Here is a 14,546-nt window from a genome sequence, read left to right as displayed (position 1 = left end):
CTACAAAACAATTCATTCAGAATCTCTGCATCAGATCCAGGCCAATAATGGTGTTAATCTGCCTAGATGATTCCAATTTGCGGCCAACATTGAAAAACACTTCTAAAATTAATAGTGGGAATAGCAGTGGGCATGTCTATGTAAACAGTATGCCAAAACAAATACAAATCACAATTGTGTTGGTTATTTAATTTATTTTGGGCCTCAACTTAAAATCAGTGAAGTGAATGGTAGCATTATGTAAGGGAAAAAGCATAGTTTATAAATCAGACAGACAGGGGTTTAACCCTCTGGTTGAGTGGATTTGGATAATTACCTTGATCAACGTCTGTTTTCTCATTTGTAAAATGGAGACAAAACCAACTAACTCCAAGACTTATAACAATAATAAATATTATAATGTACATAAAACAGCTTAGACATTGTAGTTCATCATTTGTTATTTGCTTCCTCTTCTGTATATGAAAGTATTTTTTCTTTAAAAAGGTGTGATTCTGGGTATGATTTGGATGTAAACCTCACACTAATCTCACGGAATATGAGAGTACTGTTGTTATTATAATTAGACAGATGAGAAAGTTTTAGCTGAAAAACGTTAAATAATGAGTAATAAAACTGAGAAGAAACACAGACAATTTACCCCAAAGCCCAAATTCTTAACCATCCCATTCTATCAGCTTTCAAAAATAGCTACCTTCTTCTTTATCATCTTTGAAAGAAATATTCGTATGCATACAGGGTGGAAATGAGGTATTGGGAAGGGCGAATGTAGTGTCTGGAATGATGTGGTGTGGTACATGTGCTACTCCCGCATCCTGGTAATTGTCCTTCTCTTTTTCTTCCCTCAGGCCACGTTGTCAACTGCAGAGTTCTCATTCTTGTCTTGAAAGGGTCACAATGCAATTCTTCAAAGGTGATACTGTCAGTATACTTCTGAAAAATCACCAGAATATGCTTAGTTTTTTCATACACAATTCTTGCCTACGTAAGCATAATATAGTTGGTACTTTCATAGACAAAGAAATTTAAGACATACAAACTTATAAATAACCATGTCCAATTAACCTTCTTCCTTCCTCTCTGACTTTCAATTTGAACCAAGTTATCTCTCCTTCAGAAGCCAATTAAAATTGTCATTTGATTTTTTTTCAATGTCCCTTTTTTGTTGTTTATACTCCTGCTATCTTGCTATAGTTAATTCCTACAATCTCCCTTGGTAAATTTTTAGCCAGCATGCTTTTCAATTTAGCTTACTTTCATGTATTTCTTTGCATCTTTTCAGGACACTCATCCCTATACAACCCTTCAGTTTAAGATACATGCAGAAATGATGTCTATCCAGACTTAGCTACAGATTTAAACACCAGAATTGTAGCAACCCAAGTCCTAAATTTAAGTTAAAGTTTGCCTTTAGCATATTTTACTTACTCTCTTTAATTCCTAGGACTTCTCAATATTCAGACATTCTCATATCCTCTTTCCCTCTCAAATGTAACCATCCCATACTGAAGTCCCTTTGTTTTCTGCTGAATAACAACAATCTCCTCTCTTCTCTAATTATCATTTTACTTCTTTCTGCTGGATCATTCCCACTGACATACAAGCATACTTAAATATTTCACATCTTTTAAAAAAATCTTCCTTGAGCCCACTATTTAAAAAGGTCATCAAGGGGAACCTGGGTGGCTCATTTGGTTAAGCGTCCAACTTCGGATCAGGTCATGATCTCAGGGCTTGTGAGTTCAAGCCCTGCATCAAGCTCTGTGCTGACAGCTCAGAGCCTGGAGCCTGCTTCGAATTCTGTCTCAGTCTCTCTCTGCCCCTCCCCAACATGAGTGTGTGCACGTGCACGCGTTCTCTCACTCTCTCTCAAATATAAATAAACATTAAAAAAAAAATTGAAGAGGTCATCAAAAGGATGTGACAGCTGGTTGACCTCTAAGCTGGACTGGGGCAATCAGAGGCTCCTTGCTCACTTTTTTGTCCTTGGAATATGCATTTTCTTTGCCTTCCCTGTACTAGAGGCTGACCAAGGACACAGCCTTGAGAGAATAAGGTGTCATTGAGACCATCTGGACATATTACATGACTGAACCCAGTTAAGGCCTCCTTATAAATATTTAAGATTCTGGCAAGTGGATGCAGAGATATACTCATCTTTTCAGCTGCCCAAGATGAGGTTTATAAACAAATTCCCTTGCTTATTAAAACCTGCCACCTACGTTGGGGTGCCTGGGCAGCTTAGGCAGTCAAGCATGAGGATACTTGGTTTTAGCTCAGGTCATGATTTCATGGTTCATGAGATCCAGATCTGCATCAAGCTCTGTGCTGACAGCATGGAGTCTGCTTGAGATTCAATCTCTCCCTCTGTCTGCCCCTCCCTGCTTGCTCTCTCTCTCTCTGTCTCTCAAAATAAATAAAAAATAAACTTAAAAAAAAACTACCAATCTGGAATAGTCTGCCTCTTTATTCAGTCTCTCCTTGCCCTCCAAGTTAAGAGGGCTGGTTTGTGAACCAACACCCACATTACCTCACAGCTACTATCCCATTTTTTGATACCTCTTACAATAAAATTAATGTAGAGTTGCCAACAGTCATTCTCTACTTTCTCACTATCTACTTTTTCTGAAACCACTCTAAACAAACTTTCATCCCCACCACTCCACTAAAATAGCTCTTTTCAAAATTACCACCTACACCCCTTTTGCCAAATTTATGAGAAATCTTCTGCTTTCATCTTCCTTAATCTCTCAGCAGCATTCTGCACTGTTATTACCTTCTTTCTGAAATCCATTCTTACCTTGGCTTCTATGACATCGGACTCCATGGTTTTTTCTATTGGTTTCTCTCTCATAGTCTTCTTTATTGGGTCTTTCTCCCCTCCCTAAAAGCATTATCATGTAGCTACAGAACTCTAAATACCATTATCATGACTCTGAATACAATCTAGGTGCTAAGCATTCCCAAATTTACACCTCCAACCATGACCTTTCCCCGTGTTCAAACCTACTTATCAACTTGCAAACCTGTGAGCTGTTCACTTAATGTGTCCAGCATGTTTAATAGGCATTCAAATTTAACATGCCCAGCACAGAAATTTACTTTCAAGCTCAAAACCTGATCCTCTGCCAACTTTCCTACCTCACCTGATAGCACCACCACTCACCTATTACTCTTGATTCTTTGGGCCTTTGGTCCTTTACTTTTATCCATGATTTGTCTCCTTCATTCCCTTCAGCTCTCTACCCTACCCCCACATGCCATTCATCAGCTGACACTGTGGATTCTACCTCTGAAACATATTCCAAATCCAGCCACCTTTCACTATCTCCATTGCTACCACTTTAGTTCAAGCCATTTTCAGTTTTCTCTAGGTTAAATTCCTCCCTATATTTATTCTTGCTTTCGTTTACAATCTATTCTCTATTCAGCAGATATATCAAAGAATGTCTCTCCCCTAACTAAAACTTCCAGTGGCATTTAAAGAGGCACGGGAGGGGCGCCTGGGTGGCGCAGTCGGTTAAGCGTCCGACTTCAGCCAGGTCACGATCTCGTGGTCCGTGGGTTCGAGCCCCGCGTCGGGCTCTGGGCTGATGCCTCAGAGCCTGGAGCCTGTTTCTGATTCTGTGTCTCCCTCTCTCTCTGCCCCTCCTCTGTTCATGCTGTGTCTCTCTCTGTCCCAAAAATAAATAAACGTTGAAAAAAAAAAATTTATAAAGAGGCACGGGAACAAACTGAAAGAGTCCCTCGTGGCCAAAGCTGAAATAATTTGAGCAACAAAATAAAGTAGTGTTGGATTATAACCCAAAAAATAAAAACCATAAATGGATGGTTAAATAAATTAATAAATGGGGAAAAGAGACAAATCTCCCATGCAGAAGAATTACCAATAAATTATGTAGATATTCCACCCTATAGAGAAATCTGAGAAACACTAATTCAGCCACGTGATCAACGTCAACATCAGTATTCATAAATCATACTGATGTGTGCCCTCAGTGATAATGACATTTTATGTCTTTGGTCTTTCTCCCAAAAACCCATCAGCCTAGTCTAATCACAAGAAAAGCATAATACAAATTTCATTCGAAAAGCATCCTACAATATACCTGACCAGTACTCCTTAAAACTGTCAGGAAAACAAGAAAATCTGAGATACCATCATATCCAAGAGGAACATACAACAACTAACTGTAATGTGGCACCCTGGATGGGATCCTGGAACAGAAAAAGGACATTGCATAAAAATAAGGAAATCTAAATAAACTATGGGCTTAGGTTAAAAACAGTATCTCAAAATTGGTTCATTAATTATTACAAATGTAACATGCTAATATAAAATGTTAATAATAGAGAAACAGGTGGGTGGCCTTTGGGAGCTCTCTGTACTATCTGTTCAATTGTTCTAAATTTAAAACTGTTCTAAAAAAATAATGTCTGCTTTCTGAAAGTTTTAAAAAGAAGAAGAAGGAAGACAAACCTCACGTCCAAAAGTTATAAACTTTCTGGAAGACACTGGATTGCTCCAGGGCTTGAAATGGGAGTTTGAGTTAATCTTATTCAAATCCCAGGTGACCTTTCATTTATGCCACCAATTTACTTAGACTAGGAACTGCTTTAATGTTCTAGATATAACTAAAATCTACTTTCCTCTCTCCTTTTCCCTTAAGACATGGTAAAATTGGCATGAGCTTCCCTAGCCTGTGTTTACCTGTAGAAATACTGCTAATCACTTTTCTTTGACTTTCTCAAACTTAGAGACAGGTTACAACTGTCCATATATCTCACAAATTAATACCTTGTTCTCTTTGCTGTATGCTTTAAAGCTAAGAATAACAATTGAGTGTACATCAGAATCACCTGGAAGTCTTATAAAAACATTAATGACTGGATGCCACTTACAGAATTTCTGATTCTGTACATCTGGCATTTCTTTTTTAAAATTGAAGTATAGTTGACACACAATGTTACTTTAATTTCAAGTTTACAGCATAGTGACTAGGTAAGTCTATATGTGATACTATGCTCGCCACAAGTATAGCTACCATCTGTCACCATACAATGTTTTACAATACCGTTGAGTATATTCCCTATTCTGTACCTTTTATCCCTGTAACTTATTCATTCCATACCTGGAAGCTTGTATCTCCCAATCCCCTTCAACCATTATGCCCATTCCCCCCACCATTTCCTTCCTTCTGGCAACCATCAGTTTGTTCTCTATATTTATAGGCCTGATTCCACTTTTTGTTTATTCATTTGTCTTGTTTTGCTTTTAGGTTTCATATGTAAGTGCAAATATATGATATTTGCTTTTCTCTGTTAAGTCTTAAATTTCTAATTAATTCTCAGGTAATACTCATGTTGCTGTTTCAGAGACCACATTTTGATAACAACTGAGAATAAACAAACATGGTAACTCCATTCTTACCGCTGTTTTTTAAACAAATGGGCTTGAGATCCAAACTCAGCCAAATGATACAGGAAAGGAAATTAGATGATTTGCTTCTGGGAATCCCCTTCTTCTCCTCCATGTATTGTGCTTGAATATAGTATCTAAACCAACCGCAACCAGCTTGAGGTCATAAGGGAAGCTGCCAAAAGATAGCATAGTAAAGAGGTGGAGAAAACCTGCATCTTAATGATGTCATAGATCATTTTGATGATGTCAACTAACCCTGGAGCCTGGCCTATCTTCAAACATCCCCTGTGAGATAATTTCCTTATTGTCTAATCCAGTCTGAGTCACAGTTCTCAATTTCTTAAAGTGAAGACATCCTGAGACACTACCTCTCAGATCCCATCCCTTCCACTCTTCTCATCATGTATTAGTTCCAGTTACAGTGGCCTGCAGTTTCTTGAACCTGCAAAGTTCATTCTATATGAGGATTTGCCATTGACAGTCTCTCTACCTGGATACCCTACCCCCAGAGACAGTGACATGGCTGTCACTGGAGTCTAAGCTTGAATGTCACTTTTCCATAGATATCTTTCTAGACCACACAAAGTGGTGTTTTTCACCCCATTTCCAATACTTTTTAATCTTATCCCCCAATTTTATTTTTCTCAGAGCATTTATAGCTACCTAAATTATATCATGGCATTTGTATATTTACTTCTTTATTCATTTTCAGTCTCATCACTCCCCTCTCTTTCTACAATGTAAGATCCATGAGATTTTTTACCACCTCTGTCTTGCTCATTTCTATATCTCCAGGGCCTGGGAGAGTGTCTAGGAATGGATGAGTGACTAACAAATATTTGCTTAATGAACAAATTAACTTAAAAAGGCTAACATATGTTCATTTTTAAATAAATTTGGATTTTTCCCAAATATAAGATATTTAGAAAGATGGTTGAGAGATAAATATCTACCTATTTAAAGGTAGATATTAAAGATTCCCATGTACAGAACCACATATTGCAAATCGTCAATAAGAGATCAACCACAGCTGCCACCCAAACTCCTGGTGTATAGAGACAATTGCCAACATATTTATACACCAACCTGAGAAATGCCAGCAAAAGGAAGAGTGGCAACTTTCCAAAGTAAAAAAGTCAGCAAAGGCAGAAAAAAATCACTATAGGCAAAGAAAAAATATCCCAAGAGCCTCCTGTAATTAACAAGGTAAAAAATTATTTCTTATGTTTGTATTTTCAAATAGTGGTTTTTATTTCAATACAAGTCGAAGCAGGGTGGGGGTTGGGGGATGGAATTGCTAACACCCAGTTAACCTGGCCCAGCAACTCAAGTCAGTTTCCTAGAAGAGGGGATCAGAGCTATGCTTGAAAGAAGCATGGGCCAGGAGGGTTGAAAAGCATGTTTTTCATTGGTGTCTCAGAAAGAAGTTCCATCCAAATGGCACCCTCAGGAGCATCTGGAGCACAGTGGTGGGATAATTTATTTCTCCCTCCAACAACTAGAAGTTTTCTGGTCTCTGGATGGATTGCCTACTCTGAACCCACTTACAGGAAGTACCCTCCCTTCCTGCTTCTGGGACATCATCACACAGGTCAAACAATATGATTTTCCCCATATTCTGCTTTTATCTTACTTTTCAAATTGGGAAAGCCTCTCTGCCAAAGCCAGGCTGGCCTAATGGATAGGCAGAATTGGCTTATGGAATAGGATTTATATTTAAGAGCTAAGGCCTTTAATTCTCAAAATACTTCCATAGATACTACCCATGATTAACTTCACCTAAAAAGGGACAAAATCCTTCAAAAGCGAAGACACTTTATTGTACATTGTATTTGTATCCTATAACTTGCTTTAAGTGTCTTGTTGAATTTGAGCTATTTTAGTAATCATTTTAATAAAGAGGTTAAGTGCCTGGCAGAACATGCCCATCACTGGAAGATACATCTTCAGTTCAAGTAATCTACTATATGCTCGTAACAAATTTAAACTAAACAAAGTTTACTAAGGCCTTAACCTCATTGAATATTCAAAGGAAAATTTTGTTTGCTTCTGTTTTTTTTCTAAAAATCAGTTTTTAAACTCAGGATATTTTCCCATCCTCCTAATGAAGGAAATAAATAAAAGTACCTTTTTTCTGTCCCACTTACCATTGAAATAAGCCACAATATATATTCAAAGGCTGAGAAGCTACAGTCCAAAGCATGGGATTATCAAACATAATTCTGCTCAGAATCATGAGGGTGGTAGATAAGAACTCCACTCACTATTGCCTCATGTGTTACTCATACATGGATTCATAGATAAAATAACCAATTATAAAAGTCCTTCTAAACTAGTTTTGGTTTATAAATCACTCTGTCCTATATATATTTCCTTTTTGTTGTTGTTGTTTCTGATTCCTATAAACATACCTACACTACTCTTGTTTGATCTTTGTCTCTGAGTTGTCCATTAATTTTGGTCTACTTGTCCTGTTTTCACTTCTAAATTAAGTATCCTGTTTCCTTATTTCCCTGATTACTCTATTACAGCTTAACAATAAAAAAAATATTTTCAAATATTGGTCTTATGTTAATTCATAATTGGTACTAACAGACTTTATCTTCACTCTTTTATTTATGGTTATCACCCACCTATGTATCAAACCTTATGACAGGCACCATAGGGAAAAATAAATACAAAGACAATTTCTGTCCATTATAGAAGTTTCAGCATGATTTAAAAAAATGTATTAAAACAAGTGGACTATGAGGTAGAAAGCAGTAAATCTCCCCAACAGATTTCATCAAGATTAGTTAGGAGGACACAGCTGGAATACAGCAGAGGAAATAGAGACCAGATTTAAGTAAAACAGCTGATTAGGAGAAATACATCATAAATCTTATTGTCAAGGAAATATACACCTACAAGAAAATATAGACATCGGAGAGTAGAAGGAAGCTGCAGAGCATTTGGTTTTAGGAAATATGGGGCTGTAAGGTGCAGTATATAATCTATAATTATACCACAGATCACATAGAGAATTGAAAAAATATTTAAAGAAATCTTGATATAGATTACTAACTTTTTAAGTACATGTTCTACAAGTGATGTAGGTGATTAATAATCAAGACACCTCATTTGGTCAAATCCTATCTGTGAAAGTCTGGACTTTGCTTCCAAAATGTGTTTCTCTCTGAAAGTATAGAAAGTAACCCATGAAACTGCTTTTCTAACAGGAAATAAAGACTTGGTTAAATAGAAATGTCAAACCCTTCAGGGAAAGTCTTGGATTTTGCAACAGCTGGCAAAAGGGGAAGTTGATATAGTCAAGAATATATACCACCTGGGAAGCCAAATTCCAAGACATTCAAAAGAAAGGTAAAATTGATTCTTTACTCTGGTCTCCATAAAAGAAAGTGACTCACAAATTTGGAAGATTTTTAAAATAATTTTTATTCTCTAGCATCAAATCTTGACTTAAATAATAAACATATTCAAATAAGTGCTATATGAGATTGTTTTCAAAATGAGAACAGGAAAAAGAAGACTAAATAAGGAGGGACAAGTGTAGGTGCCCTGGAGGTTCTCTGATGACCCCAGAATCTCTAAAAAAGTAGAAAAGTTGGAAATAAGATGCCTCATTAAGTATGAATATAAAAGAGGTCTTAGAATTATTTTTAAAATGGTATGATGTTGGCTAAAACCTGTAATAAGCTGAGGCTTGAAGAAAAACTGGGACAAAGTGAACAATAAACATAGAAAAGATGGAAAGGAGCTGCATAATTAAATGTCTTCAATATCAACAGGAAGAAATCAACTAAATAATAGTTCTAGCTCACAGGCTTGGGAAGAAGAATGTAAAGAACAGTGGGTTGGGCTTCAGTGAAACTGGTTTCTCATCCCTTCTATACCACCTTTAATCCCTAGAGTTTTCATTTCCTTCCTGGGCAAATAGAGCTCTTTACTGCCAGGAAATGTTTGGGTGTATAAGGGTAAGCCACATACCTGGTCTCCCATTTTCTAGGTACATTCTTTTCTTTCACCATTTTGGCTCCTACAGCTCTGTTCGGTCTTCTTAGATTCCTCTTACTCAAGTGTTTAGATGAGTGAACACAAATACAAATGAAAAATAAGTTGATTCTCCCTGTTGAAAATAAGGGGAAGAGATTTTCCTCTCTTCCTTTCTCCTTGAGCATTTACCTTTAAAAAATTGAAATTGTAAGTACTTTCTCAGCTCTTTGAAATGTATACAAATCCTTTTGAAGACCAAATGGGCCTTTGTCAGCTGGTCTTTTGTCTATTTTATGATCTGTTTGAACCATTCTTTTTTAGGGGAGTTGGGGAGGCACCTGAGTTTAGTCTCAGGTCATGATCTCATGGTTCCTGAGTTCGAGCCCCACATCAGGCGCTCTGCTGTTAGCATGGGGCCCACTTTGGATCCTCTGTCCCCCTCTGTCTCTGCCCCTGTCTTACTCATTCTCTCTCTCTCTCTCTCTGTCTCTGAAAATAAATAAACTTTAAAAAGGAACCATCTGTTTGAAATGCCAACATCAAAGAAGATAGCACCCCCATCTCCCACTCTCTGTTAGAGAGTAGGGGCCAAATTTCAGTGGGCATCATATCCAAATTTGCAGAACTACCTCTTGATATAAAGAGATAAGAAGTTTATTTTTCTCTGGATAAAGCAATTTATCTAACACAGATGGTCACCCCAATTTCCAGGTAAAGTTAGCATGAATTATGTGTAACAAATGGTGTTGTCAAGTCCTCTTATTTAAGAATCAGTTATTGTTTATCTTGAAAACATATATGTAATGGCTCATATCTGCTTGACTCTATAAGGGGGTGTGATTCCTTTCAATCTGCAATTTCTTAACAAATTGCCTGTCACATGTGGCACATTCTGGCTAATGCTTACTCATTAACAAATGTGTTTTCTTTCTCTATTACCTTTGTGAAGAGGATTTCTGGGTTAAGAGAAGATTTTTTTAATTATATTTGTCCATCAGGTACCAACCATTCTTTTCCTGATGACTTTATTGAAAATTAATATACAAATATACCTTGTGGCAGACTGCAAAAGACATTCTTAAAAAGTGTATGCCTATAAGGGAAAGAGGTAAACTCACAGTATAGTTAGTTTGAGGGTATTGCTTTATCCAATATCAGCAGCTGACATCTATAATGCTATATTTATTATTGTTGAAACAAAATTTTTTAGACTAGCTTTTTAATCCTTTGATTCCAAGTAAGCACAGGTCAGAATTGACCTTAAGTTGAGTTTCTTTCCTGAAAACAAGATTGTGATCCATATAGTAATGTTGAAATGACATCTGGAAATTTTTCCAAATGAAAAAAACAGCTTTTCAGATATTTTTATTAGTATATATGAATACTAAACATTTGCAGTCCATACAACAGAAGGGTCATTGGATTCTACTGAAATTACCATCTTCTATAACAGAACATTTCATGAGAGTTTACTGAAACCGTGGAAACCATTTGGTAGCATATTTTCTCCCACCAGCTGCTATGTATTCATAGTAATTGGCCTTTGACAGATATTTGCAAGTGGAAGAGGTATGTTTTCCCATGGGATAAGGACTAACAGTCATATGGAAGACTGGATAGCCATCATTCTCATACATAGACAATAACAAAACAAAGATGGCTATGTGGTGATGGGAATACAGGAAATCTTAGTGAGGGTTATGGAGGACTAGGTTCCCTATGGCCGGTAATCAGTATGCTTTAGGAATACACAGTTAAACAAAATTGGCAGAGGTGTCATTGCAATACTAAGATAAAGACTATGGATGACACATGTTTCATTTAATAAGCCAACTTTAATCTGGAGTTACTGATTCGAACACTGTGCTGAGAAGGACTCTGAGGTTGTCATGAGCTCAGAAGCAGAAGGAGAAGCCCATGGGTCACATATTTACTATTCCTCATATAAAGGCTCCTTTTGCATTTTGTGCCTTCATTAGACCCACTGACAAAGTATAGGCTGACCTGGTCTATAAAAGAGAGCCAAGGAATGACTACAACCAGCTAGATGACAGATCCTGAAATAGGCTGTAGCATGAAGGATAACTGGCAAGTTTTGACAAAAAGAATTGAACTCACTCAAAGCCATAATTTGTGGAGACTGGGAGGAGACATTTGTTCAACAATTCCCCCAAATTTCAGACCTGAAGGGCTTGGCTTAGACAGAGGGGGAAAACAATAACATAGGAATCAACTAACTTCCAAAAAAGCAAAGGAGAGTACTCAGTAGGGGCCATGCTAGCCAGTGATCATCCAGGGCATGTTTGAAGAAGTCATACCTCTCCTTGCTAGTTAGTTTTTATTTTTTTCTTCAAATCCTTACCTAGCCCTAGAAGGTATCTTGGAACTTATGGAATACTACTCCCTAATTTTCTAGAAAAAAGAAGGAAGATGAAACACAGAAAGGTAAATTGTTTAAGGTTACATTGCTGCAAACTAGCAAAGCCAGGTCTAAAAACCCTAGGACCAAAAGATGCTAGTGCTCTTGTCATTTCACTATTCTGGAAGATAGACCCTGCCTCCTTCACTCACTCAGTCTAGAGTTTTTTCTCAGGAAAACCCTAGCCTCATAAAAGACCCCACCAGGGTCCTATATTTAGATTTTGAGGCATATCTCAAGTGGATGGAGTTGGGCACAAGGACATATGTGGCTCAACCCCATGGGCTTCTTCCATGATTCTTATGAGAATTAGATTCCAGTAATCCCCATAATACTCTGTAGATACCCATAATCCCATCAGAAGTTTGGATTGGGCTTCCATGCTGGGAAAAATATTCCTCCCACATATTTCATATAGGGCCCAACCCCAAAACAGTAGGTTCTCTCAACCCCTCAAGGGACCTCTCCATTCCTTGATATTTATTTCACCAGATCCTCAACTGCAGTCCTTTATGTGTCCTCGTATCCTATTCATGACTGCTCCTGAATACAGACAGAAAATGTAGCCTTCTTATTATCTGTAATTATTTCTAGTTTTCTTGTCACTCTTAATGAGGTTGACTAAATTAAACACTCATGGCATGGTACTCAAGTTTGTAAAGTCAAGACCTATGAAATGAAGTTTAATGGCCAACACTGGAAAACTGAAAGAGTCTTACCTCTTCCCCAAGACTGAATGGAATGCTTTTGGACCGAGTTTATACTCTTCTTGGGCCAACATTAGCTACTTAGCTAACTGAGAACTCTGGGACCTTGTGCTCTCATGCCTATTTCCAAACATTAGGATGAGAGAACACATTTCAATCAGGCCATTCTTCTCTTTGGTCAGGTACTGGGATCAGTCCCAAAAAGGCCATTTCATAAATCTTCTGATGTTACATTTGTAAAATATTTATTCTCATCCAAGTTTATCTACAACATAATGCCATGAACCTTTTAGCTTATTGCCCATAGATAGAACAATCCAGAGCACAAGCATAAAAAGTTCGGTTAATATTTCATTATTACTTCTCAGTTTATGTTGACAACTAAGATACCATGTGATTTCAGTGCAAACAAAGACATCAGTAGACGCGTAAATAATAGCAGCAGTGGGAACTCTCCTGGAAGGTGAACATTTTTTAAATGTCATGACACATCATTCCATACAACAAAATTTTCTCCACCTCTGTTAGGACCTTCTCTGGGTGGGTGAGGTTCTCTAATGACACTAACAGAGCCAGAATCCACAGCAGGATATATTCTAGCATTAAAAAAAAAGACTCTGAGGGCCCTCTACTGAGCTTCAGCATGACGGTGTCAGAACACTTCATCTTCTTAAGTTCACCCCTGCAAGGGAGCATTAGACAGGAGAAACAGCTATAGGAACTGCAGTAAAGAAATACAACCAAACAGCTCTTCCACAGATGCTAACACTCAGGGCACTGAGAAACTCTGATCTTCTCATCTTTCAAGGTTGCTTTGAAATAAAGAGGCAAGAAAATATCCAAGACATAAGGATAATATATACGAAAGTCTTTCTTTTGCCCTGACAGCCCACTAATAGGAGCCCAGACTCCTATTTTACCCCAAAATTAAAGGTTATACTGAGAGAAAGGGCCCTATACTTTTCATGGATTTGTTAGGAAGGCAACTCCAGGACCATCCTCTATATGCATGCCTGCATAGTCCTGAGAAGCAGAAAATAAAGACTGACAAAGTGAGTGCAATGAGAAAGCATCTACACAGCAGAAATAACACATCAAGGGTGCTAATGATAGAGCCATTGACAGGCTGATAACTTAAAGTCCCAATAGCAGGAGGAAGAGCAAAGGAAGCAAGAGAGAGGCCCTGCCTTGCATGGAGACCAAGCAGGCAAGAAATGGCCCAAAAGAAAAAAGCATTATCAAGAATGAATTCAAACAGTGAGTTTTGCAAGGAGGTCAGCAAAGCCACAGACATAATGAAGGGATGATACAAGCACCTTGAAAGACACAAGGAAATGAAGTAGACTCCCACTGGCCTGGCCTGGCCTGACCTGGCCTGGCCCATTCTCCTCATCAGCTCTCTATTTGAGGTTATGATGGTAATAACTAAATTCACCTTTGAATATAATATCTAAAGTAAGTTATGTTAGTTGAAATATTTAACTTTTGACTGAATTTATTAGTCAGACACCTTCCCAAAGAGGTGTGATTATTAATATGGCTAATGGAAGGAAACTCACAGTTTTGGTCTCAGTAGCTCATAGTAGTATATCTCGAGGCATCACAGGGAACCAGAATACTTTTAACTGGAAGCCCCTGAATGCAAAGAACTTTTTTGCTCCAGGCAGGCCTGATTGGTCAAATCCCAGATTACTGCCAATTTTACCTCAATCCTTCCTTTCCTCTGATACAGAAGTCAGCAAACTATGGTGGCATATGAGCTAAATCCTGCCCGCTGACTGATTTTTGTAAATAAATTTTTATAAGAGCATAGCCATATCCATTTGTCTGCATATTGTGTGTGCCTATTCTCTAACTATAATTGCAGAATTGAGTGGTTACAACCATCAGTACACCTTTCCCATTACTTGAATCCTTTCCCTTCCTTGTCTTCCCTGTTTTTCTTTTTAGAGCTATTATCTAGCCATAGTCTTAACTCCAGAAAGTGCCTGGATCCCCATCTAAT

General features: G+C 37.7%; 1 long non-coding RNA gene across 1 annotated transcript; it reads right to left on the bottom strand.

The window, feature by feature from the left end:
• Positions 1 to 673: 673 nt before the first annotated feature.
• Positions 674 to 3,489, bottom strand: LOC123582169. The gene is made up of 2 exons (XR_006704259.1): positions 2,801 to 3,489; positions 674 to 933 (listed from the first exon to the last, which is right to left on the bottom strand). It is a non-coding gene; the product is annotated as an uncharacterized LOC123582169 (long non-coding RNA).
• Positions 3,490 to 14,546: the final 11,057 nt, after the last annotated feature.

The sequence above is a fragment of the Leopardus geoffroyi genome, chromosome B3 (assembly GCF_018350155.1).
Source record: "Leopardus geoffroyi isolate Oge1 chromosome B3, O.geoffroyi_Oge1_pat1.0, whole genome shotgun sequence".
Lineage (NCBI taxonomy): Eukaryota > Metazoa > Chordata > Mammalia > Carnivora > Felidae > Leopardus > Leopardus geoffroyi.
Note: the sequence above shows the minus strand (reverse complement) of the source record. Positions and strands in the feature narration are given on the sequence as shown.